This window comes from Nomascus leucogenys, unplaced genomic scaffold, assembly GCF_006542625.1.
Source record: "Nomascus leucogenys isolate Asia unplaced genomic scaffold, Asia_NLE_v1 Super-Scaffold_249, whole genome shotgun sequence".
Taxonomy (NCBI): domain Eukaryota; kingdom Metazoa; phylum Chordata; class Mammalia; order Primates; family Hylobatidae; genus Nomascus; species Nomascus leucogenys.
This window is the reverse complement of record NW_022095768.1, coordinates 1,332,354-1,359,912: the sequence shown is the minus strand read 5'-3', so window position 1 is coordinate 1,359,912 and position 27,559 is coordinate 1,332,354. Positions and strand designations below refer to the sequence as shown.

Here is a 27,559-nt window from a genome sequence, read left to right as displayed (position 1 = left end):
AATGTGACTGAAATAGAAGGTGAGCCCTGAGTTACCCTTTCTGGGAATGGACAGGGACCCAGCACACAAGGCGATATCTCAGACCTCTTCCCTCTGGGATTCCAAGATAGAGCAGGCAGAGGAGTGGGAAGGGTGACCTTGAGCTCCAAGTACAAGTAGAGATTTCCAGACTTCTTGATGTCAAGACGTGGTAAATGATGACTTAAAAAAAAAAAAAAAACTGAAGGTGGCATTGGGGACCAACTTTTTATTTTGCACTCAAAAACTTACTGTCTGCTATCACCATCATTTTACATATAAAGGACATTTTTAATACCCACCTAATTAAAAAGATTTTAATCTTATAGTAAAGAATGGCTTTTTAAATTTAATAAATTTCATTTTATGAAAATTCACTACTCTTTCCTTATTTTTCCCTTTTTACTGCAGTCAAAGGAAATCTTCATTACTCACTGTCAGCAATTCATGAGACTCCTGGCCCCTGGCCACCCCATCATGTGTCCTAAGCCCTGGGTCATTTTGTTGTAGAGGCAGTGAAAGTCAGGGTTGGGAAGCAGGCAGTGTTGATGGCTTATCTCTCTTGGGTACTACAAGTCACCCCTCAGGTTCAGCTGAAAATCGAAGAAAAATAGACGAAGATCATTTTGAATGAAGAGTCTGAGTCAGTGAGAAGGTTGAGCTGCAGTACCTCATCAAAGGTGGGCTAATTTTACTCCTCTCAAGCACATACTTTCATACTGTGATACAAACTAATTTAGCAAAGAATTGCTAATTAGATGTCTTTGGGAAATCAAGCTTCTTGGATGGACGAGACTGATTTGCAGATACTCTTCTCATTGCATATCTGCTAATGGGTACTTCCAAAGTACTTGTGGGGAGTCCAGGAGAGAAGGGGCCTATGGTACAGGAGCACAGTACAGCTCTCAGAGCGTGCTCACAAAAGGCAATTTTTCCTTTTAAACACTTGCTATCTCCCATTGCAGCAATTATTTCCAAAGTTGCCTGAATGAAAGATGAACTGCATTCTGCAAGGCCCCAGAGGTCCCAGAGCTATTACTACCTTTTTGGAGGCAGTCTTTGTTACTGGATAAAGTGGTATCTGTGGCTGCAGAGGCTCCACCTGCTGAAGAAGGTGTGTAACCTGGGACCAGACCTGTATTCACATATATACCAGGAAGGAAGATGGAATATCTAGTGTTCCCTTCAGAGGAGAGCTGATAGGAGAATATTCAGATGTAATAAAAGGATAAATTAGAGCGTGAAGCCATATGTTACCAAAGGATCCAATACACTTATTGGGTCTCAGGAAAAGGAGAAGAAAATACATATTTTTGAGCCTCTAGAAGGCACCATGTTCTGTAACAGGTGCCAAAGAATGAAAGAAAAATTGAGCAAAAGTGTAGCCCTCAAAATGTGTCCTGGCAACATGTAGGGGAGGGTGACAAGTAAAACAGTGGCAAGGTTCATTGTTGTATCAGTAGTTTCTGCACAGTGTTTGTGACAATACAAGAGGGGCTCCACTGAGCACCTGGGAGGTAGGCGTGTGATATGGTTTGGGTCTGTGTGCCCATCCAAATCTCATGTTCCATTGTAATCCTCAGTGTTGGAGGTGGGGCCTGGTAGGAGGTGATTGGATTACAGGGGTGGATTTTTCATTAATGGTTTAGGATCAAACCCTTGGTGCTATTCTCCTGATAGTGAGTTCTCACAAGATCTGGTTGTTTAAAAGTAAAACTCCAAATCATAAAAACCCTAGAAGAAAACGTAGGCAATACCATTCAGGACATAGGCATGGGCAAAGACTTCATGACAAAAACACCAAAAGCAATTGCAACAAAAGCCAAAATTGACAAATAGGATCTAATTAAACTAAAGAGCTTCTGCACGGCAAAAGAAACTATCATCAGAGTGAACAGGCAACCTACAGAATGGGACAAAATTTTGCAATCTACCCATCTGACAAAGGTCTAATATCCAGAATATAAAAGGAATGTAAACATATTTACAAGAAAAAAAAACCCCATTAAAAGTGGGCAAAGAATATGAGCAGACACTTCTCAAAAGAAGACATTTACATGGCCAACAAGCATGAAAAAAAAGCTCAACGTCACTCATCATCGGAGAAATGCAAATCAAAACCACAATGAGATACCATCTCATGCCAGACAGAATGGTGATTATTAAAAAGTCAGGAAAAAATAGATGCTGGACAGGTGGTGGATAAACAGGAATGCTTTTACACTGTTGGTGGGAATGTAAATTTGTTCAACCATTGTGGAAGACAGTATGGCAATTCCTCAAGGATCTAGAACCAGAAATACCATTTGACCCAGCAATCTCATTTCTGGTTATATACCCCAAGGAATATAAATCATTCTACTATAAAGACTCATGGACGAATATGTTCATTGCAACACTTTACAATAGCAAAGACTTGGAACCAACCCAAATGCCCATTGATGATAGATTGGATAAAGAAAATGCAGTACATATACACCATGGATTACTATGCAGCCATAAAAAGGAATGAGATCATGTCCTTTGCGGGGACATGGATGAAACTGGAAGCCATCATCCTCAGCAAACTACCACAGGAACAGAAAACCAAACATTGCGTGTTCTCACTCGTAAGTGGGAGGTGAACATTGAGAACGCATAGATGCAGAGAGGGGAACAACACACACCAGGGCCTGTTTGGGGGGTTGGGAATTGAGGGGAGAGAACTTAGAAGATGGATCAATAGGTGCAGCAAACCACCATGACACATGTATACCTATGTAACAAACTTGCACGTTCTGCACATGTATCCCATTTTTTTTTTTTGAAGAAATAAAGAAAAAAAAGTGTGTAACACCTCCCCATCTCTGGCTGCTCTTGCCGTGTAAGACATGCCTGCCCCGTTCAGCTACTGCCATGATTATAATCTTTCTGAGGCTTTCCCAGAAGTCAAACTGATGCCAGCATCATGCTTCCTGTACAGCCTGTGGAATGGTGAGCCAATTAAACCTATTTTCTTTATAAATTACCCTATCTCAGGTATTTCTTTATAGCATTGTGAGAATGGACTAATACAAGATGTCTCACAGGAGAAGGAACATTTAATAATGATTGACATTTGCTGATCCCTCACTGTGGTCCAGACATCCTGGTAAGCACTTTTATAAACATTGTCTTGCTCAATTCTCCCAGCAACATACTATAATCCCCATTTTACAGACATGGAAACAGGCTTTATTTGTGAGATTTAGCAGAGAATCATAGTCACACACACAGCACACACACACACACACACACACACGTATAGCATTTCAGCTGCTGTGGGGATCCCTAACTTGTATAGGCTCCCCCTCTGAAGCCCTTGGAAAACCCTAGCACTGATGTTGTATATTTGGATAACATTTGCAAGCTATTTTACTGGCAATCAGTATTGTTTTTTTCCACCATGACTTCTCTTCTGTCGTAATTTCCTCTGTGTGTGTGTGTATGGAGTGGTTTGAGAAGTCTTGGCACCTGGCTAAGGTTGTGTTTTAGATACATTTGTTTTGGGTTGAATAGGATATGTTTATATGGATTTTGGTCACTTCTGTGCATAGTTAAATGATTGCTGACTATTCTGGTGTAGGAGTGGCTCCCAGGAATACTTCCACCACTTAGCACTGCAGTTCACTGGGTGTGGTGATGTCAAGTCCAGGGCCCAGGTCATGGAGTTATATGAATGAGTCCTATAGCATCTAGTGCAGAATGACATGGGTCATAGATGAGAAACAAAGTGGGAAATGTACTGAGTCAGAAGCTCTGTATGGAAAATTCTTCCAATCACGAGACATGGAAAGTTGTATAATGAAGACATTTTTCATTGATGCCTAATCAAAATAGAAGTTTCCTTTTTTCAGCAATGTGTAATACTAAGGTGGGCATTAATATGTTTGTACTATACATTTATTTTACTTTTCAAATGGCATTTTGCAAGATAGAATTCATTAAAATTCTTGAATTTGTAAGACCTGGACACGTAGCAGTATAGTAAAAAATGGTTACATCTGTGCTTGATGCATCCCAACTCTCAATAATATATTTTTTGACCAACTATGCTAGACAAAAGACTGAGTCATATTTCTATTCAATCTCTAGAAAATTGTGTCACAAAATTGTTTTCCTATGAAGAAGCGATCTCAGAATATGCCACCCACAAACGTAGAAAAAATGTATTATAGAGGTGGGTCAAGCAGCTAATTAATAAAAATATTCTTATTTTTCTGGATATTGTGTTTGCAGTGTTGGTTAGCTATTTTAAAATTTGCAGCCTGTTGTGATATTTTCTCATTCTCACTTTCATTTGCACTTAATTTTGTATATTTTATGAGCCAATTCCAGGCTGTTCATGATCTTTGCTTCCTGACCCAGCCCTACAGAATTTAGCTTTCCTTAGGCAGCCCCCACAGTTGCATAAGCTGATTTATTATAATAAATCACACACATACACACACATCTCAGATATACACTACATCTATCATCTCTCTGTATCATCTCTTATTGGGTTCTGCTTCTCTGATTGAACTCTGACCGATAAAGATGATGATGATGATATAACAACAATAACAATATTAGAATCTCATACTGATTGAGAATTTATCACGCACCGGACATGATGCTTAACACTTGTCAGGCATTAGTCTTACTTACTCTGCTCAACTCCATTAGGCAGATGCTATATTATCCCTTTCTATGGGTTAAAAAAACGGAGGCACAGAGAGGCTGAGCAACTGATCATATAGCCAGTCAGCCTCAACCAGAATTGCAACCCATGTCCCCCTGGCCTGTGCCCTGGACTAGCCCAGGGTGTAGCATGAGTGACAGCACAGGATGGGACCCCTCATGCTACATGAGGGAAACACAAGCAGGTTCGACCCTTTGGCTGCTCAAAGTCAGGAGTCACGAACAATGAGACGGAAGAAGCCCTGAGGATTTATGTCAAAGTCATAGTCACTCTGTGTGGAAGCCTTCTTGTGGGTGAGGTAGGCAGGCAAGAATCCTCATAAACAGAACAGAGAACATAGCATGTCAGAGAAGGAAGGCACTCTGAGATCGGCTAGTTCATCTCCCATGGGACATATGAGCAAATTGAAGCTCTGCAGAGATATGGAGAAGCAACAGAGTGTAAATAGACTATCAGGTTGGCAATATCACATGGTATAGATTCCTTTTGCTGTAGAAGTCTCGCCATGACCCTGGACCCCATTGGGCAGGGGAACTGGATTCCAACAAGGTCTGCCCTCCAAAAAATTCAGTAGAGTAGCCAAGGGTGAGTATGAAATTTGAGGAAGAGACAAATTTGACACATTAATATTTGACATTTCACAGGCAGGAAGTAGTGAGTCCCCAAACCTGCATATAACAACATAGTTACTGCAAGGCTGAGGAGGTGGCCTTTGGCTCCAGATGTGTTGTTGATCATGCCAATGGCAAAGAAAGCATGGTGGCTTTCATGCAAATAATGGTAATATTAAGAATGGCAATAACAATAGTACTAATAATCATTTATCTCTTTAAAGTGCTGTAATAGTTCATAAATGGCTTTTTACAAATTTTCATGTTTTTATTTATTTTATTTTATTTTATTTTAAGACAAGATCTCACTCCCTCACCCAGGCTGGAATGCAGTGGCACAGTCTGAGCTCACTGCGGCCTCCACCTCCTGGGCTCAGGCGATCCTCCCACCTTAGCCTCCCAAGTAGCTGGGACTATAGTTGTGCACACCATGCCTGGCTCATTTTTTTGTATTTTCTGTAGAGACGGGGTCTCATCACGTTGCCCAGGCTTGTCTCGAATTTCTGGGTTCACGCGATCCACCTGCTTGGGCTCCCAAAGTGCTGTCATTACAGGCATGAGCCACCATGCCTGGCCTATTTACATGTTTAATAGGATGTCTCTGTCACTACTATTATTCCCATTACACAAATGAGAGTATTGAGGTCCACTAAGCAACTGGTCCTAGGTAACCCAGTGGGTAGTGATAGAGCTGGTCTTGGCCTTCAGGTCCCACTCAACTCCATTCTCCACTGTTCAGTGCCACCTGCTACTTCCAAGGGCTGGGAACATGTCTCTGGACAAGGAGCAGGCAAGGGTGATAGTCCCCCATTCCCTCCACTCCCAGCTTCTCTTTCTCTTTGCGAACAATAGACTATGTAGCTATTTCTCCTTGGGGGTGGTGGAGGGGGGAAGTGAGGAGCAGCTGGAGAACCGACTGACTTCCAGGCTGAGAGATGATGATGAGTTTGCACCAGTGGTGGTCAAAATACAGAGATTAATTACATTCAACCCAAGAAGTGGGTATTTATGGGCTGTCAGTCAGAAGAAAATATTTTGAAGCCAAAATTTGAAAAGTGTCACAACTGGTGTTCTGAATTCGTAGATATCTTGGGTGCCTTGTAATGCCTTCTGTTTTTCATTTAGAGAAAAGGAAATACCTGTCTTTGAAAATCACCGTGGCTTACGAAGTGGTCAGACCGAGTTTCAGTTTTGAGCTCTCTAGGTCCCGTGGGCCGAGTGGCTGGCATGTAACACACTCAGGCAGAGATGCTCCATGAGCAACTTCTTACAATATGGTGCAGAGAACATGGGCTCAAGAGCTTGACTTGAGGTCCTCTCCTTTCCAGCCCTGAGACCTTTGGCAAATTCATCTCCATGCACTTGTTTTCTTCACCTGTAAAATGGGATCCAGATCAACACCCTCTCCAAATGGCCAAGGGGATTAAGTGAGATTCATTCATCCACTGCCCAGAACAGGACTTTGACTAATGTTTTAGTCCTACCTGTAGCATTTGAAGTAATTAACAAAATGGTTTTCAAATGGTACCTGTTAGATAACCCTGTGTGGAAAGAATGAATGAAAAATAAGGGGAGCCTTTAACTGAAATGCTGAGGCTGCTTCCCTAACATTGACCCTAGAATCTGTTTAGTCTAGCCTGTTTTACACTTTTTGCTGGGTAAGAAATATCTATAGTAATTCATAGGTTTTCTAATAAATAGCCATGCGCATATAACATTGGCTTATAGGTGTAAAAATGACAAATACTTGCAGAGCACTTTCCAAAACTTAGTCTGTGTTAGTTTGTCTTATCCTCACAATAATGCAATGAGCTGCAGATACTATCACTGCTGCTGCTGCTACTTCTGCTAAACATTTGCACTAACTGGGGATCTGCTGTGGGCCAACCTCTGTACTTACTAAGTGCTGTGTCTACTTCATTTACAGTGAATCCCTCAGTGCAGGCTATCAACAGCATTTTTCAGAGCCAAGAATCAAACTCAAGCCAGCCTGATACCACAGCGGTTGCAAAGCAAGGGTTATTGTCTCATTATGTAGATGAGGAAACACACTAAAAGGAGTTGCAAGACTTGCTTCAAATGTCCTATCTTGTAGGAGGTAGGATCTGGAGCCAAATCCATGTATTCTTGCTTCAGATTCTAAGTTTCTACCATGTGCCTGGTTCTCAATGTGGTGATGGTGAAAAGAAGGACGTGGTCAGTCTGCTTTCGTTGAATGCTTGTATCTACCAAGTCCGTGCCAAACAGCCAATAATATACTTCATCATTTGATCTACCCAAACACAATGATATACGTGTTCACAGAAAGATGCTTAAGAGTTCAGTCTCCAGAATGTTAATGGCCATTATCTCCAGGTGGTATGGTAGGATTTCAGATGATGATGGTGACGATGATTTTCTTCATCATTTTACATGTGGTTTTTGAAAACGGAGACAGTAAAACTTAAGAGCACAAACTCTAACTGCCTTTTCTTGGAGGTGTTATTTATCCTGACTTTCTGGCTGAGAAAAATGAGGCTAAGAGAGAGACAGTGAATGGTCTATTCAAAATTAACTTGCAAAGCTCTAGCTCACCCATTCCACTGAGCTGCCTCCTGGGAGCCCCAATTTGCTGGACAAAAATGCAGTGTCCTGGGTGACTTTATAGTCTCCTCCATGACAGGGGGTGTGGTTTCTTGGGCCCTAAATTAGTACCTAGATTCACGTGGTAGTGGGGCCTCAGGCTTTCCCACAACAAGGACAGGCTGAACAGGTCAAGAGACTACTTCCTAAATGCTGGGCTGCAGCTGGTCAGGTGAGTTGTGTGTTACAAAGGCCCCTCAGGGTGTAACATGCCCTTCCTGACCTCACATTCTTCATCAGTCATTGCCTGGGAAGATGGAGGTGGTGATGCTGCAGAGAGAGCCTGGGGAGCATTGGTGAATGAGTGAGCATGTAGTATGGATGAATTGTGCGTCAGGGATGATGCACATCTCATTTCAAACACTGTAGTGTGGGGGTTGTAGAGAAGGAGGTATGTGACTACCTGTTAGACCTGTTCTTTTGTTTTGGAAATTTGATGCTATGTCCAAAATTCAAAAATTTAGATGACTCAGTAGAAAGTTCATGGTGAAAAATTACATCTTCCAGGTAATATTGGGTGAGCCCTCTGAGGCCATTAAATTCCAGCCTTGTCCACAGAGGCAAACAAGCCTTCTATCACAGTCACCGCCAGACCTGTTGATGGAACATATTTATTACAACGTAAAATCAGCTCATTGCCTTACAGCCTTTTATGATTGAGATCAAAATGACCAGCAGCAGGTAGCACAGTTTGGTAGAGAAAACACCAGGACTGGGTCCTGGTTCTAGTCCTTATCTCTGCCTCTCACAAGCAGTATATCTTTGAATAAGATACTTGGGCCCTCTGAGACCCCTTATCTGTAAGATAAGAAAATGAGCCAGATTATCTGAATGACCTATAAATACAATGGAATTCAATTCTACATTTATTCAATGGTATTCAAGTCTACATTTATTAGGCATCCACTTGTGTCCAGCACTAGCACTATATCATGGTAATCAGAGAAAAGCTGGAGATTGTAGGAGCTTGATTCTGTGATACCACAATGTACTTCTCTACCTTACAGAGAAACCATGAAGACTCTCTGTACTGAATGGTTTGTGCAATGCTCAGATGTTCTTTTAGGTCTGAGGCACCTATTCCCTCAGTTAAGGAAGCGTTCTCACCAGCACTACTCATCCTACACCATGACTGGTTGATGCTAGAGTCCAAAGGCCCAGCCCTTCCCTTGGATTAGGAACATCTTAGAAAATCTACTTCAACTCCAGAGCCCCGCACGAGAAAGTTGAGGTCTAACTGCATGGCAGCTTAACTTCTCTCTTTGCCCCATCCTTTATGCCTTACTCCTTCACAGAAGCCCTTGTTCCTGAGAGCATGCCCCTCCAAACTAGCCATGTGCAAGTCTCTCAGAGTCTATTTCCTGGAGGAACTCAAACATTGACATGAAATCTCACGGCCTTTGGAAAAAAGGGGTCCCTCCAGTGTCAACCTTCCCCTACTCCGATCCCTTCTGTCCACTGAGCCCATATCCACTCAGAGTGGATCTGAGCATACCTGTTGCCCATCCTAGTTCCTGGGATATAGACACAGAAATACCTTCTGTGGTTTCAGGGGAGTAATGTGATGATCCATGCATTGATAGATATCTCTCATAAATATGGCCCAGGGGCCCTGTTAATCTTTAGTTTTGAAAGGGAAACTAAGAAAGCCTAAGTTCTTGCTTTCTTGGTATCAAAGACCTGCAATCAGTAGCACTTCAATGGGAGCAAACTCCCTGGGGCCAGAACTTATCCAGGTAGCCGGAAGCCCAACTCTTCCCCTTGAAGTTAAACAACAACAAAAAGAGAGGTCTGAGTTGAGCATATGGCAGAAATTCATGAATACTTATTGAATCTGGGAGAATTCCAATAGATTATCAATGCTGTAAGATGTGGCTCTGTGAGAGGTTGGCTGCATATGACTTTACTGTAAATCTCCATGACTGTGAGGGCATTTTCCACTTAATAGGCCAAGTGCCACATCACAGTGGCTTCTTCTTGCCCTTGGTTTAGAAAACCATAATTGTGTCAGAGGACAGACTCCCCCACCTTCCTTGTAGACCACCAATATGTTTAGTACATACTTTGTGAAAATCCTCAGGTGAGTTCAAGGCTCTGTGCTCCCTGGGAAACATTGAATACACACCAGAGTGCCACAGAACGGAAAACACACAATGCTAAGCACATCTGAGTCAGATCCCAAATCTAGTATCTGCCAGCATGTGTCCTTGAACAAGTCATTTTGCTTCTCAGGATTCTTGTTTGCTTATTGATAAAATAAGGCTAATTCTTAACTTCCAAGGATTTTGTTGGAATTAGAAATAATATTACATGCTTAATAGCAGGTTGGATCTCAAAGCTGGTTGTTATTAGTAGTAATTAATAATAATACCTAGATAATACTGATATGACAAAGGAAATGAACATTAGCTAGCCTGTATAATGTACAGGCTAAAACTGCAGTGAATGCTGACTCTATATCATGGTCAACTTTAAATATTATGTAACAACAGACACTCACACATACATTTCCAAGATCCATCTGATACTTGAAAATGATGCTGCCAGAAACATTAGTGCTCTTTCCCTTTAGTCATTGGCCTTCACTCATAGCCTGGCCAATGCTTGCCTTGAATGGCAAGTATGAAGTGAGGGGAAAAGATATTTCTGACATACAGAGAAACTTGGGGCTGGTAGGAGATTAAGGGATGGGAACCCTGAGCTCCAGGCTTGGCTCAGTCATGTACTAAATGTGTGATCTTGTGCAAATCATTTAATCTATTGAGTCTCAGTTTCCTCCTTCATTTATTTATTCATTCAGCCAACATTTATTGTACATAGAGACTCAAGTATGGTATCTCCCTTACGCAAGAACCATGCAGTAGGTGAGCCGGAAGTAAGCAAAGTGGAAATGCTGACATGTTCAGTGCATGTTATGGGGCATGCAGATCCAAGTGAGAGCCATGAGAATGGAGCCTTTTCTCTCTCACTCAGTGCCATAGTTTCGCCCCTGATGCACTGCCCAGTACATCAATATGTTCAACAAACAAATGAAGATGAAATTCTGCTGCATAGATCAGGGAAAGTTTTAGAGTGAAGGTAACACTTGTGCTGGGTCTTACATAATGAACAAGAAGAGGTTAGAAAGAGACAGTAGGAGTGGACCCTCCAGGCAGAAGTAGAGCTGTGCAAAGGCCTGGAGCTGAGACAAACCTCTGAGATGTCAGGCAAACATCTGGCATGACTAGCGCAGAGTGTGCACAGGGAAGAATGAAATCCCTTGGCGGCACTGTGAGAATGAAATGAGTTAGTGATGCAGAATGGCTGGAGGAAATAGGTTAGGCGGTATTATTGCATCCTGCTACCTTGATGTATAAACATTATATATTTATCTTATAATTGTTGTTGTCATTACTTTAGATTTCTGTCTAGTTTTGTTGGGCCATGATTGATCATTAGTAAACAAATATGCATGTTGATGTGAAGCTTGGCTCTGTGTACAGCATTATTGATGGGTTCATTCATTGGTCCAACAGATATTTTATTCTGATAAATGTTAATTGCTGCTCAGAGTGCCTGACCAAGGTAATTTGCTGAAGCGTGAGTTTGCGCTTCCCTGGTTCTATTTGTCTGCAGACAGAAGGCTGTTTGGAGGACTGAAATGTGGGCATGTTCCGCGTTTGTACTCTTGGCCTTTGGGGACACTGCTCAGTGCTTGCAGCAGGGAAGGAGGTGGGGTTTCTCAATCACACCTGAGTGCTTCTTCCTAGAGCTTCAGCATCCTATGGCTTCCTCCTTCTCATCACTCACAGGACTAGCCCCCACACATAGGCTGGCTCAGCAGTACAGTGCCTGGCGAGAGAGGGATCATCACAGTGTGCAAAGGAGGAAGTGGGGAGAGGTGATGGCAGAGGTGGCAGCTGAGGAGAGAGAGCTCTAAGGAGCAGATGGGAGACAGGATGGGAAAAGGAGATGCAGCTTTCATCAGTGCAGGAGGGAAGAAAATGAAGCAGGAAAAGGATGAGAGAAACTAAAGGACTAGAGAGATGAGGAAGTAAAGAGAGAGAAGTAGGTATTGGAACAAAAATTGAAAAGGGCAAGAAAGTTGGGGCAGGAAGAGGAAGTAGGAAAGGGAGACAAATGGGATGAGATAATTGTGTAGAAAGATTCCCTAGAGCAAGTGTTTATGCAGAGATTCTGGGCTCAGGAAGCTTTACTGCATGGAAGGGTAGAGAATGTCTAAGGCCACTAGCTTGGCAGCCTCCACTGATTCCCCAAAGTGAGGAGGTGTCGTGTGTCAAAATATTCAGTGGTGACGCATGAATTAGCAGAGATCAATTTGTGTTTAAGAAATCTTGATGGAGCAGCCCAAAGCACAGATCAAAGCCGTTAAGCGAATGAGACTGTTCATCCAATTAGCACAAATCCAGCACCTGGCTCTGCGGAGCGCAGCGGCCCTCAGGCTGGCATCCTGATGGGGGAGTAGGGTTGGCTTTGCTTATTCACTTGTCTGTTTGTGTGTTCTGTGCCGATGGAGGAAATCATCTTCAGGAATGTGCTGTGGGCTGTGCTTAAATAAAGGTCATCACATCCCTGGTTTTTCAATAATCATGAGGCATTTAATGTGAAATGAGCTCATTCCCCAGCTCAATTTAAGCAGCATTTCCACTATCTAATGCAAATCAATGATGACTCTTTGGCAGGGATCAGGGCCACCAGCAATTTCTGCTGTTTGCAATGGTCAGGGGAAAATGCCAGCCCTGGGCTGGGGAGATTGAGCCTGTCACAGCTGTGGGCCCTGGAGACTACATTAGGTGGGTTCCTGAGCATACAAATCACAGCAATTGGGAGCTGGGACTGCAAAGTCTGTGTGGGACCCAGCCATCTCTGTGTCCCTGGAGCTGCATCCTTTCTTCCAGGCCTCACTTCTGGATTTCTGTCTAGAGGCCCCAGAGGGGTAGGAGTTCTGCCCTAAATAGAATTGACAAATGCCTTGACCTCCAACTTAGTTCTTTCTGCTCTTTCTTCTTTGTAAGTGGACTTGTTTCCTTTACCCCTAGGGCTAGGTTAGAGCCCTTGTTTAACTCAGAGATATATTTGTGTAATCATTTCCTTCCTTCCTTCCTTCCTTCCCTCCTTCCTTCCTTCCTCTCTCTTTCCTTCCTTCCCTTCCTTCCATCAATCCGTTTTTCCTCCCTGCCCCTTCCCTTTCTTCTTCTTTCCCTCCCTCCCTGCTTCCTTTTTCCCTCCCTCTCTGTTTCCTCTCTTTCTCTTTTTTTCTTTCTTCTTTCTTTCTTTCTTTCTTTCTTTCTTTCTTTCTTTCTTTCTTTCTTTCTTTCTTTCTGTCTTTTTCCTTCCTTCCTTCCTTCCTTCCTTCCTTCCTTCCTTCCTTCCTCTCTCTCTCTCTTTCTTTCTTCCACAAGCTCTCAAAACATTTTATTTCCTCCTTTTATTTTTCTCCAAAATGCCAACCTAGTGCAGTGATCCCAGTGTGCGTCTGGGTAAGGTTTCTGGGATCAGGGCATGTGAGATAATGTAGTTGCTTTTTGGACTAAATCCTGGTCCAAGAGGTAGCCTGACACCTCTGCTCTGTCATGAATAAAACAGAAGCCACATCTGCCAGTCTCAGGGTGACTATAGCTGCCATATATTGTTGTATAGGTTGTGTAATGAACAACCCAAGAGGGTACTCTTTACATAGATGATAATGTGAATGGTGCTCCCTAAGGTTGGGCAGTGTACGACCTGCACAGCCAACCGCTGCAGACTATCTGGGTCCCCACAAATACTTTGGCCATGCTTTGGTTGTACTAAGTACAAAACAGGGCACTGAATAAACAGTTTCTGTTTTAAAATTGGCTCTCACTAGGTGCTTCCTTATGATCACCATGCAAATGTCCTGGACTCTGGATCATGTATATAGAGACCTTTGAGACCTCCTGCACTTTATGACCTTAGCTGGTCCTCCATGCTCTATTACCTGCTTGACCTGGACATACCCCATGGCCTCTTCAGCTGCATCTGCATCTCAGGCCGTGACCTGTATCTTTGTGGTTATAATTCCTGGTCAGACCCATTTAAGCTCCTAGACCAGGACAATCTGTCAGCTTTGCTGGTCTGCTTCAGATTTCCTAAAGAAGTTCAACTTGGAATGCACACCCCCTTTTGCACAGGAATTGTGGGCATCAGATCTTGCTAATACAATATCTGTCACACCTTCAGGAGGGCAGAGTTAGGTTTGGGACCAAGGCCTATTTGACTCCAGAGTTTCTGTGCTTTTACCTTGCGTACACACCTGCCTCGGTGTGTGTGAATTCCCAAAAAATTGCACAAAGAACAGACAGTGATACTTTACAGAAGAGATGAGAAATAACCCTTTCTAACTGCTTTATCCACTTATGGAGGAGCAGATCCATTAGAAAGTCATTTCTCCCACTTCCCTGACAATCATAATAATCAAGGGGTAGTTGTTAAACATGTGAATTCCAGGGACCACTCACACCCACAGTATCAGAATTTCTAGGGGGATGATCCTGGGAAATGGTGTCTTTAAAACACATTGCAGGAGATTCCTATTACTGTAAAAATGTAGGACACTTGGGACACAGTATGATAGTGATAGCAATAGGTGACCTCATGCTAACAGCCATTCCAAGTGCTTTCCATGCAGTCAATTTTTTATCCTGCTATCAACTTCTCGAGGTGGGTATTATTATCATTACCACTGTATGGATGGAGAAGGGATGCACAGAGACATTAAGAAACTTTCTTAAGGTCCCACAGCTAATCTAGTCTGATTCTAGAACCTTTTAACTACCATGCTGTGCTACCTCTCAAAGAAAAGGGTCTATTCTGTCAACTTCATGCACAGGAAGAATGAGCAGTCAGTTAAGTGCTGAGATTAAAAGCCTTCTAGGAAAGGAGATTTGCAATACACTAGAAGTGGCTTAGAAGTCCAATTCGTCAGAAAGCTTTGGTGTCCATCAAAATGTGGCCTGGAGAACTAGACTTGAAGCTGGTATCATTCACTCACACCTCTGGTGAAGAAAGGAATTAGTGATAGATTTTCTTGGGAGAAAGGAGAGGAAGGAAAATGAGGGTTCATCGTGTGATGGTAGGAGGAAGAAGTAGCCATCAAGTGAGAAAACATCCAACATTTTGCAGGAGAGCCCACTGGGACTAAAGTGGATCACCAGGCTTTTGTTTTTCACCTCACAAACTCTACCCACACACCTTTGCTCTCTGCTGCTCCAGCTTCTAAATACCCTGCTTGATTGTCTGATCTGACATGACCTGTCCTTCCTCCCAATCCCTGTTTTGACACTTTTTATGACATTTACGGTTTGGGTGGAGTCAGGGAGACATGGATTCAAACTCTGCCACTTAATATCTGAGGGACCCTGGGTGAGTTACCATCTTTAAGCTTCAATCCTCTTCAATAAAACAGGGGTAAGAAATATTTAATATACATCAAAATGCTGATGTAAGGATGAAAGGAAATAATACATTCGAGATGCTTAGCATAGTGTCTCAACACGTTAATCACCCAGTGAACAGTTGCTCTTCTGTTGTTATTAGCCAAAACCTTCAATGTCCAATATGATAGCACCTGGTTAAATATGACTGTTTGAACTTAAACTTAAATTGATTAAAAGTAAGTAAAATCTAAAATGTAGTTCCTCGTTTACAGGACTCAATACCCACAGGTGCCTAGTGCCTACTGTACTGGACAGCACAGAGAGAAAGCACCTTGTCTAACTTTCCATCATCGCAGAGTGTAGTTGGCTAGAACTGGACTAGAGGGAGGTACGGACCACATATCATTCAAACTATTGTCTAAAATATTGTTTCTCTCAGGCTAATTGGTAAAAATTGGACAGCTGTTAGTTCCCTAAGAAAGACATGGAGAGCAGGTGTTTTGATTTGCTAGGTAAGTCAGACATACATAGTCATGCACTGTATAACAATGTTTCGGTCAATGAAAGACTGCATATAGGACGGTGGTCCCACAAGGCTATAATATCATATTTTTATTGTACCTTTTCTATGTTTAGATATGTTTCGATACACAAATACTTACCATTGTGTTACAGTTGCCTGGTGTATTCAACACAGTAACATGCTGTATAGGTTTGTAGCCTAGAAACATAGGCTGTCCCATATAGCCTAGGTGCGAAGTGAGCTGGACCACCTAGGTTTGTGTCAGTAGACTCTATGATAATCACACAGTGATGAAATCACCCAATGATACGTTTCTCAGAACGTATTTCTGTTGTTAAACAATGTGTGGCTGTATTTTAAAAACACAAAGTAAAAGGATAGTGAAATTTGAGAATACAGAAAAGGTTGATCTTCTGAATTGCCTGCCACCCCCTGCCCACATGGAAGGTGGACCAAGAGTCCATCTCCAGGCAGTGTGAGGAATCTGCTTTGAAAATAGTCCTGAACCTGCTCCAACAACAGAAATACATAAAATAGCAACTCCCAGTCTGCCCTGAATTGTTTCTCAATATTTGCCTTCTTCCTGGTTTTAAACAGTAACTGCTTCAGTCAGGAGAATCCTCTAGAAACAGAAGGAGGAACAAAAAGAACAGTTAAATGAAAACTTTGCTTTTGTCTGCCGTTGGCCTGGAGGCCAGGGACATGCTGTTACTGACTCTTCAGCTTCTCTGCTCATTGCTCCTGGCAACCTCCCCTCTTGTGTGCTCTTTCGTGGGGTTGAGGAGTGAAGGGCAATTCCACAATGACTCTCCAGCCCTTTGAAGAAACTCCAGCAATGAACTAGAGCCACATTAATAGCCTCCTGTTTCTTGCTTGATGTTGTTCTTAAGTGCATAGCCAAAGTAAAAGAGATCTTGAGTGTAAGCATTGCCTTTGGATAACTGGTAAACCTCTCTCTTTTCTCAGCTCCAAAGTCAGTCTTTTGTTCTCAGTAATGAGGAAATGCTGAAGGAAAGGATCCATGTCAGAAGGTCTAGAGTGCTTCAACTTGGAGTTAAGTGTGGACCTCTGAAGAAGTGGGTTGGTAATCGCATGAGGGAATTTCCAAGCACTCTACATCTCTGACCACTGTTGTTAGGTGAAAACATCAGGGGTAAAGAGAGGAAATCTGTGCAACTAAGAATTACACATAAACATGGTTCTTCACTTCTGTAAATTTCTAACTTTAAATGCATAACAAAAGCCAGGCAGTTTTCCACTGTGTATGTGTATATGTGTGGGTGCGGGGGGGGGGGTTTGGTTGGGGTGGTTGGGGGAGAGATTTGCATACATGTGGATTTCCACATCTTAGATTTTCTTAAGTGCACTTTCAGTACAATAAATGGCAAGGGAACCCTAAGAGTGTACCCCAGGGCACGGCAGTTCACTATGGTTGATGTGGTGGATACCTAATGTTTACTCCTAGAAGAAGAAATAATTGGAACAAGGAAATGAAAGCCCTGGTTAAGACCAATATTTCCTTTTTTTTTTTTTTTTTTTTTTTTTTTTACAACAAGGCTTTGACTTCATATTTATCACAAGAACGGAAATCTGTTTCCTCTGACAGAAAATTCATTTCACCCACAAAACCCGTATTTTCCCTACCTGCCTTCTATTCAGACAAGCCCCACAAGATAAATGTGTTCTCCAATTCACCAGCGGTAAGGAAGATAAAGGCTTGGAAACTCCACAAGTACATTCTCCTAATTATTGTAACTGGCATTTTTTTTATTTGGCAAACCATCTATTCAGATTAAACTACAGCCCAGGAGCCTTTTATTTGAAGATTGCCAGTGTGGGGTGGAAAGGTAGCTCAATGTGTGATTTCCTCAGCTTTAATAGCCCAAAGAGAAGCGTTGAAAGATATCCCAGTATTTGTGTGCAAGTGATTTTTGTTAGGAAAGATCTAAAAATACCCACAGCAGCCTGTCTCCATGTTCTCTCCCTTTGAAGTCAGCTTGAGACCTTTCCCTATTTAAACACCCAGAAATATGTGTCAGAAGTCACCCGTTATTACCCTTATGTCCCGGTTTCCCCTAAGATCTAAATAAACAAATGAGTCCGGCAAATGTGTCGGGAAGCTCCAGCTCTGCTTCACATTAGGAATATATTTACCCATTTAATAACTGTTATTTATCCAGACATTTAATTGCACCATTGTAAACACACAGGGAAACCTTTGGGGGAAGGAAGCTCAGTTGCTGAGATGAGACAGATATTTAAAACTCTGCTCCTGTAGCTGAGCCTCCTCTCAGAGTCAGTCTTTGGGACTGGGATTGGGGTGAGTTGTTTTTAATGTGGTGGGGACTCACCAAGAAGCCTCCACCCACTGGGCATGCTGCTTTTCAGAAAGTACCCAGTATATCGATGAAGGAATGAGTGAATGAGCTCAGGAAAAAAGAACCAGAGGTTAAAGCAAAAGTCTCCGCCCATTACCAAGAGCTTTGCTGGCGCTGGTTGCTGGGTGAGCCCAAGCTTTTAGCGTGCCCATCGTTCTATGGCCACAATGACTCTGCACCTTTGAACAATGCCTATCATAGCAGCAGATACCCTCAAGAGGGGGAGCTCTGGGCATCACGGAAGCATTCTTGAATCTCTGAGTACATTCTCAGCTTTGTTCCTCATTCTTTGATCTGTTCCTCCTTTATCAGTCTCCTGGATTTGGGATCTTTTGTTTTTAGGTGTATATTAATCCTTTAGACCTGACAACAGATTAAATAACATTCACTTAGCTCTCCATACTTCCTCTCAGAAATAATTTTGCATTTGTTTTTATCTCCTCTTTTTTTTTTTTTTTTTTAATCAACTCAGTTCATAAACGCATCTGATTAGGCTCTGGATCCTGGGATCCAACTATGAGTTGATTCACTTGCTCCAAGCCAGGCCGGTATCCTTAAAACTCCCTGCTCATCCCTAGCTAAGGTTCCAGAAGCCCCATAAAAAGCATTTGCCGTTATGGTCCAGAACTTCTGGAATGATCTAAAAGCAACACCCGTCAACCTCTTCTTTCTTTCTGATCCCTCTTGCTGTGGTCTGGTGCTTCTCAATTCTTTCAAGGGTCATCTTATTTTTGAATTCTTCCTCTTCATCTAACTCTTTCAGATTGATGTTACAGTTGGCCTGTGTTTCTGGATTGTGATTTTGACTTTGCCCAGGAACCTCTGCAGATGGTAGGTGAGTTCTGCCATGCCTGTTGATTGACCCAGGTTCTCAGAATCTCACTCTTGGAAAATATCCCAGGTGAAACCCAAAGAAGGGGGAGTTTGGTCAATGGTTTCATGTTTCACCCTTTTGAGAGTAAGAGGACAGCCTAATTTTCTTAGCAAAGGATCTCACCTGCCACTCCTGACACCAGTCAGTCTCCAAGAGCCTCACATCTTCCTCATAGGAAAATCTTTCTTTGAGATCCCAGAAAATATGATGAGTCTTAGAATCCAACGAGTGTCAATGTTGCTGACTGACAGATGGACTGACTGACTGGTATTCCTCTTCCAGTGGTCTCCCAGCTCTTACATGGTGAGTAAAAGACAGCATCACTGAATCATGGAATATTAAATATACTCTGCCACCAAATATGTTGGGGAATCCTGTTTCTGATGTTTCCTTTTCAGAAGGTCATGATGGACATTAGCATATAAAAATCCTCAGAAGGTCTGTAGTGAAGAAACCTGCCTTACTTTCCTCACCCAGGGCTTCCCATGCTTTTTTGCCCACCAAAGCCATTTTTCAGAATGTTACACACACAACATCCCTTGGAGCTAATATTACATGGAAAATGCTTTGCAAAAATATTGATCTTGCTTAAAGCCCCTGCTCCATCTTGCACATCCATATACACACACTTGCACACATATTATAGTTCAAGAGAACAGGCATTATTCTCTATTTAAACACTTTTCTTCACAGAGCCACAATCCTCCCACAAATGCACAGCCCTTCTCACTCACTCATTCCCATGGGGGCCACCCACAGGGGCTCCCACATCCCAGTGAAACACTGGGAAGCACCCACATTCATACTCAAGAATTTATCATTCAAACCAGAGATAAGTGAACTTTTTTCTGTAAATAATCTAGCAGCAATGATTTCAGGCTCTGTCATCATACAGTTCATGTTGCAAATACTCAACTCTGCCTTTGTGGAACAAAAACAGACACAGACAGTACCCAAACCAACAAATGTGGCTCTGTTCCAAGAAAAGTTTATGAATACTTAAATTTGAATTTTGTATAATTTTCACATTGCCACAGATATCATTCTTCTTTTGATTGGTTTTCAACCAGTTAAGAATGTAAAGGACATTCTTAGCTAACAAGCCACGCAAAGATAAGCAGCAGGCTGGCTTGGCCTGTGGGCCATAATTTGCTTACTTGTGCTTTTTGCCATCAATAGGTTCCTGAAAACAGCATGAACTTCCGTCCGTAGAATCCTATTGTAACATGTTAAGGAGACTGCTTCTTTAAAGGATATTGCAATGAATTATTTAGCAATGCAAATCTCTCAATTCCTAAACCAGGTGTCAAGCACAGGCCTTCTGAATAATTATTGCTCTCCTCTACCATCTTTAGAGCACTTTTGCACTGAAGGCAGGGCTTTCTGGTTTCCCTGGGTCCTGAATGGGGTCTCACGCCAAAAGAGCTTCCTCTTTTGCCAACACTAGCCCCCACCAAGCTGTCTGGCTGTCAGGGACTTGGCACCTGTGCTGGTTTCAGTTGGAAGCTTTCAGTCCACAGTTCTGTGCAAGAAGTTGTGTGTTTTAACAACAGTGATAGCATCTGCAGAACACCCAAGATGTCAGTGTCATGTTTGCATGCTGTCACCACCATGATAAATATTGCATCCCAAATCCAAGAACTGATTTGATTTACTGTCAAGGCAGCCCTCTCCACCTGAAAGACAAAGCTGGCTGCCTTGCCCACACATCTGCTTTGTCATTAGCTCGGAGGCAGAAGGGAACCACAGCCAGCCAAGGCAGTCACAGACAGCATCTTCCCCTACACTCCAGGAAGATGCAGAAATGCTCAATCAGCCAGTCATATCCCCTACAGGACACCAGGCATCCCACTTGAGAGGTACTTTCCACTGATGTGACTAAATCAGTGTTCGTTTGGATAAGGAGCAGACACTGGTTTGATGTGCTCTTTGAGGAGGTTCTGGGTACTGAGCAGGTGATAGGATTTAGAAGTGTATTCTGTATGGCTATAGGTAGTGGCTTCTGGTCATTGAATCTCTCATTAATAATTCACTCTGCTATTTGACAATATTTGTTGTGTACCTGTCTTATGGGAGGCCCCATGCTAGGTGCTGCTAATGCAGAGGTGGGTAAACACCACAATTGCCACTCTCTTGGAGCTCAGCAGGAAAGGCAAAGACATAATCAATCAATTACAGCACAAAACACCTGGAGAAAGTGCAGGCATACCAGAGGGAGTAATTCAGGGTTCAGTCTCTCTCTCTCTCTCTCTCTTTCCCTCTTTATTCTCTTTCTTCTCTTGTCTCTCCTCTTTTCCTAAACTACCAAAAATTACTTCTAACTAGGTTCCCCACTTCCAATCTTGGGCCCCTCCTCATCCTCTTCACACATCTCCAATCACTGAAACAACCCTATACTTTTAAACCTGCAAATCCAATCATGTAATTCTCTCACTCAAACTCCTTCCATGGATGGAATTAATTTGCATTTGTCTGATGACATATGATGTGGGGCATATTTTTATATGCTTATTTTCCATCTGTACATTTTCTTTGGTGAGATATTTCTTAAAGTCTTTGGCCCTTTTAAAAATATGTTGTTTTATTATTGACTTTAAGAGTTATTTGTATATTTTGGATAACAGTCCTTTATCAGACACTTTTGCAAATATTTTTCTCCCAGTATGTGGCTTCTCATTTTATTCTGTTGATGGTGTCTTTCACAGAGCAGAAATTTTTAATTCAAATGAAGTTCAGTTATCAACTTTTTCTTTCATTGATTGTGCCTTTGTTGTTACATATAAAAAGTCATTGCCAAATCCTAGGCCATCTATATTTTCCTTCTGGGAGTTTATAATTTTGTGCTTTACTTTTAGGCACGTGATACATTTTGAGTTAAATGGATCTGAGTTTGTGAACAGTGTGAGGTCTGTGTCTAGATTCATTTTCTGCATGCGGGTGTTGTCCCAGCACCATTTGTTGAAAAGACTGTCTTTTCTCCATTATATTACCATTGCTCCTTTGTCCAAGATCAGTTGAGTATATTTATGTGAGTCCCTTCCTGGACTCTATTCTTTCCATTGATCCATTTGTCTATTCTTTTGCCAATACCACACGTGTCTTATTCACTGTAGCTTCATAGTAAGCCTTGAAGTTGGGTAGTGTCAGTCTTCCAACATTGTTCTTCTCCCTCAATATTGTGTTGGCTGTTCTGGGTCTTCTGCATCTCCAGATAAACTTTAGAATCAGTTTGCCAATATCCACAGAATAACTTAATGGGATTTTGATTGGAATTGCATTGAATCTATGGATCAAGTTGGGAGATGCCTATCTCTTCAGCAATTCCTACTTTCTGTGTGGTGATGTCACATCATTAACCTGAGTCTCTGTTTTCTCATCTGTAGAATGTAGATGGTAATACTTGATACCCTCTACTAAGGCATCTCTCTCAAAGTGAGGAGCATTAAAGAGATGACATACAGATGGAGGTTTACACAAGCTTTCTTGGTATATGACAAATAGTCAGTATTAGGGCCACTTTCCCTGACCCCTATTCTATCTTCTCCTGCTTTCCCTGCTTTATGATGTCCCCATCTGGAAATCCAGGACTGCTCAGATTGTGAATCAGTATTTTAAAAAATAATTTTAATTTTTCAGAATTACTCATTCATTCATGACTTTCTGAGTCATTCTTGCCTGGCACCTCAGTCATGCTCTTCCACTCTGTCCAGTGAGGTGGAAAGTTACATTCTCTGCTACTCTGGGATCAGTGGGTTCATGGCAGCCAAGGTCTTGAACTTCTTCTCCTTTCATTAGACTTGGGACTGAAAGCCTCTCAGAGTGACCTCTGGATCCACATCGCAGCCTCAGTAGCACTGTCCTCTCTGCACTGGCTTTGTCTGACTCATTGATCTGTCTCTAGGCCCAGTGTTGACTATTGAAGGTCACTGGGGCCTTCATCTCCACAACTGGCGTTCCAGCCCTACTTGATGTCTGAATCCCAGTGGAGTGTGTGTGTTTAGAGCTGGGTTAACTGAGAGGCAAACGAGGTAGTGGTTGCTTCAGGACCTGCCTGGACTAGGAAATCTCCCACAGTGTGGTTTCATAGGCATTTCTTGCACACACCTCTGAGCGCCAATACTTGAAACTTGCCCTGAGATTGGATGATTGATTGTGCCTTTCTTAGAATCAGCTTTTGATAAAGAGAAAGAAGGGTAAGAAGATATGGATGTGAAAATGGAATGAGCACAAGGTTTCTCTTCTTCCTTTTCTTGTGTGTAAGCTGATACACGTATCGTTAGTGCACATGGAACTCGTGAGTTGACGAGTGTGCATGGTGTACCCAAATACTGAGGACTGACATCCCTCAGAGATCTATGTTGGGAACCCAGCCCCAAAACTTATAAATGGTGCGTTTATCTTGAGGAAGAAATGGCAGCTGCCACAACACAGCCAGGAATGTTGTCTTCGAATTTTATTTAGTGCATGAATGCTAACAAGTTGCTATATGGGCTGTCTCTCTCCATCCTGCAAAGGTGAAGGCATCACTAATAGATCATAGCACATATTCCTGCTGAACCTGAACTAGGTCTTGGAATTCTTTTCAGCAAAGCAAGGACTGTTCTCACATCCACCTGGAAACTGAGCTATCCCCGCCTGCATGAATTCCCACCATTTTGAATTTCCACCTGCTGATCTCATACTTTCAGGGCCCTGAGTAAGAAGAAACTTTAGATTTAACTTCCTTGAACCCAGACATTAATCTGCTGCTTTTTAATTCTCACAGGTAAACTAAATATATGCATGTGAAAAAAAAAATCACTTGTACAATCCAGGTTGTGAAATATTGTTTAAACTCATTCATAGGTTAGTAGAAGGCAGTTTATGGGACAAAGAGTTGAGAAAGCTCTTGGCCGTGGGCCAAACAGTATTAGGGTATTTCTGGCAGGAAAATGTCTTAACGTTTCAGGGAATTAGGAAGAGGCTGTTGTGGGGAGGGCAAGAGCAATCCTATCAGTCTATTCTATTGGTTTCCAAACTTTGCTGCACATTAGAATCATTTGGGGTCTTTTAAAACTCTGATGCTCAGGTCATACCCAACATGAATTATGTCAGAATGTGTAGGGGCGGGCATCAGGAGGCATCAGTAATTCTTGTTCTTAAAGAACCTAGGTAATGATTCCCATACAGAGCCAAGGGCAGGAACACTGGTCTGGATGCAATGCTGCTTTATATCTTCCCATCTCCCTTCTCTCCAAAGGTGTCTTCAAAATTCATTGGATTCTCACAATAGCTCCACCAGGCCATCTGAGCAGGTGTCACTGCCCCATGGGACAAATAGGAGAACTCAGCCACAGAGAAGTGAAATGGTTTGTCTAAGTTCAAATTACGTGAGTTAGTGGTGAGTCCTGGGATCTTTTCATGTCAGGAGATGCCGCTACATTGTTATTTATAGAAAAAAGAAATATGAATGTTTTTATGTAAAAAAGATTATCAGGGTGCACACTGAAGGATTAGCATGTGGCCCCCTTAATAGGTCCCATTCTGTAAGGATATTTTCCAAAACGAACTATGCACACACACACACACACACACACACGTGCATTCTCACACACACTCCAGTATAACAACTAATGATAGAAAAAAGGGAAACAAAAATCAATGACTCTCCTATCCTGGCCTCAGGACAGCTGGAGAAGCAGAAATCCCTTTGTAGCGTGGCCTCCATGGCAGAAGGTATGTAAACGGCATGGGCCTTTATGAAAGGGGAGAGATTCACAGGACACTAGTTTTTCAGGCTGAGTCACAAGGTTCAGTAGCTCACATAATGAGATTATTTCAAGCTGGAGGCCAATTGGAAAAGTAATTACAGATCATTAAAGCACATTGCCCAGCTCTTCAGCCCTGCCTGCTCCAGCCCTCCTTCTCTATGTCTATCACTTCTGGCCCTGCTCTTCATTTCACATGTGGAGCCAGAGAGGAGAAAGAGGGGCCTCGATCCAGGCAGACTGCAAAGGCTCCCATGGGAGAAGATCAGACAAAAATTCGCTTCTTGCTCAGTGATCATTTGAACAAACAACTCCTCTTAGAGAGGAAAAGATTCACGCTCATATCCCTCCATGTGCTGGACACCATGGGAAACATTTTGGGTTTTTTTGCAGGCATTGTTTCATTTAATCTCCCTTAGCTAATATTAAGCCCCTATTAGTCACCAGCCCATGAATGCTGAGGATTTGCTACTCGTGATGTTTCTTCCCAATCTGCACATTTGCAGTCATCCCTAAGAGATCACAGCACACATTCCTGCTGAACCTGAATTAGGTCTTGGAATTCTCAACCAACCAGGGAGGGTCTGCTCTTACATTGGCTTTAGAAACTGACACATAGTCTACTGAACTCACTCTCAGGGGGTTTTTCCATTTTGTTAATGAATTAGCTGAGGCTGGCAGAGGGGCAGCAACTTGCCTAAGGTTTCCCTGCTGGGAAGTGGTACAGCTGGAACTCAAACCCAGATCACAACTCCAAAGTTAATCACAGTACTGGCATTCCTACCGGTCACGTTTGCTCTGACCTCCAATCCCCTGCACATGCAGAACTTCTCCCAGCTTGGCTAATTCATATTCATTCTTCAAGACCTAGTTTAAGGGTCACTTGCTATGTTTGTGAAGCTGCTATTACTACCTCTCCCTGGCCCTCTGAATATTAGATGTCCCTTTTTCTCTCCCTGTTCCTGCACCACCATGGGCACACTTTCATTATCAGATAAAAACTCCTTTATTGTAAAGTTTAGTTTCTTATCCATGCTAATTGTGGATATTGTGAAATATTAACAGATGGGTTTTGCTCCAAGTATCTAGTGCTTCTCCTGCCTCTCCCCTACCCACAGAGGGATCAGCAGGGTGATGGCATCCTTTGCCAATTGCTCTTGAGGAAGGGCTGCTATGTCAGCAATGCCATGTAATTGCATCAATGGTCAGCTTTTAAATTTCATCACACTCTTCAAATCAACAAGACAACGGCTTCGAAGGAAAAGGCTCTTAGCATGTCAAGAGCACAAGTCTAGGTCTAAACAGATTAAGAAGCTTTATCATTGTCATTTTTTCCCCTGCCTGTCCATGAGTTGGGGGAGGAGAGATTGGAGAGGAGAGCAAGACAATAAGATGCTGGTGAGCACTCAGGGGAGGCCAGAGGGAAATTGTGCTTGCTTCCAGGGTGGGGAGGATTACTCAAGAATGAGAGTAAGAAGCTCTGGCTCCCCCACATTGCTCCAGCCCAGGGCAGCAGTGGAATGTAAGAATGATGGATCCTGGACAGAGAGGACCTGACCCAGCTCCTTTAAGACTTCTGGGGCTCTAGAGAGGCTCAGGGGAGCATCAGAAATTTTATGTGAACCCAAGAGGGATGTGGAAATGACTGAGAAAGAGCTCATATAAGATTATAATGTAGATGGTGAAATTGAATCTGATCTACCCACATTAGACCTAGGACAGATTCCATTTCTTCAGGACAAACAGGATCCTACCTGGACCCTCCCAAAGCCACTGTGCTCCTCCTTCAGACTGAACCTCTGACTGGGTGTGGGTCTTCTTGGCAGGACTGGTGGGACTTCTCAGCACTTGTCTCACCCCAGGGCTCTGGCCTCCAGGACTCAGAAGGTGGGAGGCGGTTTCTTGTGTTCCCTGTCCATTTTTTGGCTCAGGATGAGCTGCTGATGTCCTCATCTGGTGCCAGGGCCAGTTCCATCCTTAATGGGCAATCTCAGGGGACCTGGCAGCTTGATGCGGGACAGACAGCATCATCCATGAGGTTCTATCACGGAAAGCCTTTATGGGACACTGACTGCAGAATGGTCCTTGAAAGGCCTGTAGAAATTAGATTGGTAAACAAGTTGGGGAGGGGCATGGAGGATCCAGAGGTAGAGAGCAAAGAGCCCAGACTAGGGATATTAGTGACATCCATCAGGCTGGAAGGAACAAGTCTGCCTAAGCCACTCAGCTGCAAACTCGGTCTTAGAAAAGGACAGGGTGACATCAGATGGTCCTCAACCCCACTCCTGGTTGAAAAAACAAAAAACAAACAAAAAAACCCAGCCCCAGAGTGCCAGCATTAAAGCCAAGTTTTTTTTTTTTTTTTTTTTTTTTTTTTTTTGTGATGGAGTCTCACTCTGTCACCCAGGCTGGAGTGCAGTGGCACAATCTTGGCTCACTGCCAGCTCCACCTCCTGGGTTTACGCCATTCTTCTGCCTCAGCCTGCAACCAGGTAATGCAGGTTTGTATGCAGGTCCTTTGGAAGGCAGGCACAAAATTTCCTTTGTTTGTGCTGCTTGATTTTTATAATGGGGACTTAGAACCAACACAGGCACCCACTGTTAGAATACGGACAGGTAAAATATGGCAAGTACATATTACAGAATATTATGTAGTAGTTAGATAAAATTAACAAGATATGTGTGTAACA

The 27,559-nt window shown here is 42.7% G+C and overlaps 1 protein-coding gene across 1 annotated transcript in view; it reads right to left on the bottom strand.

The window, feature by feature from the left end:
• Positions 1-27,559, bottom strand: part of ASIC2 (acid sensing ion channel subunit 2) — a 1,082,573-nt gene that overhangs the window by 749,346 nt on the left and 305,668 nt on the right. The window lies entirely within an intron of this gene.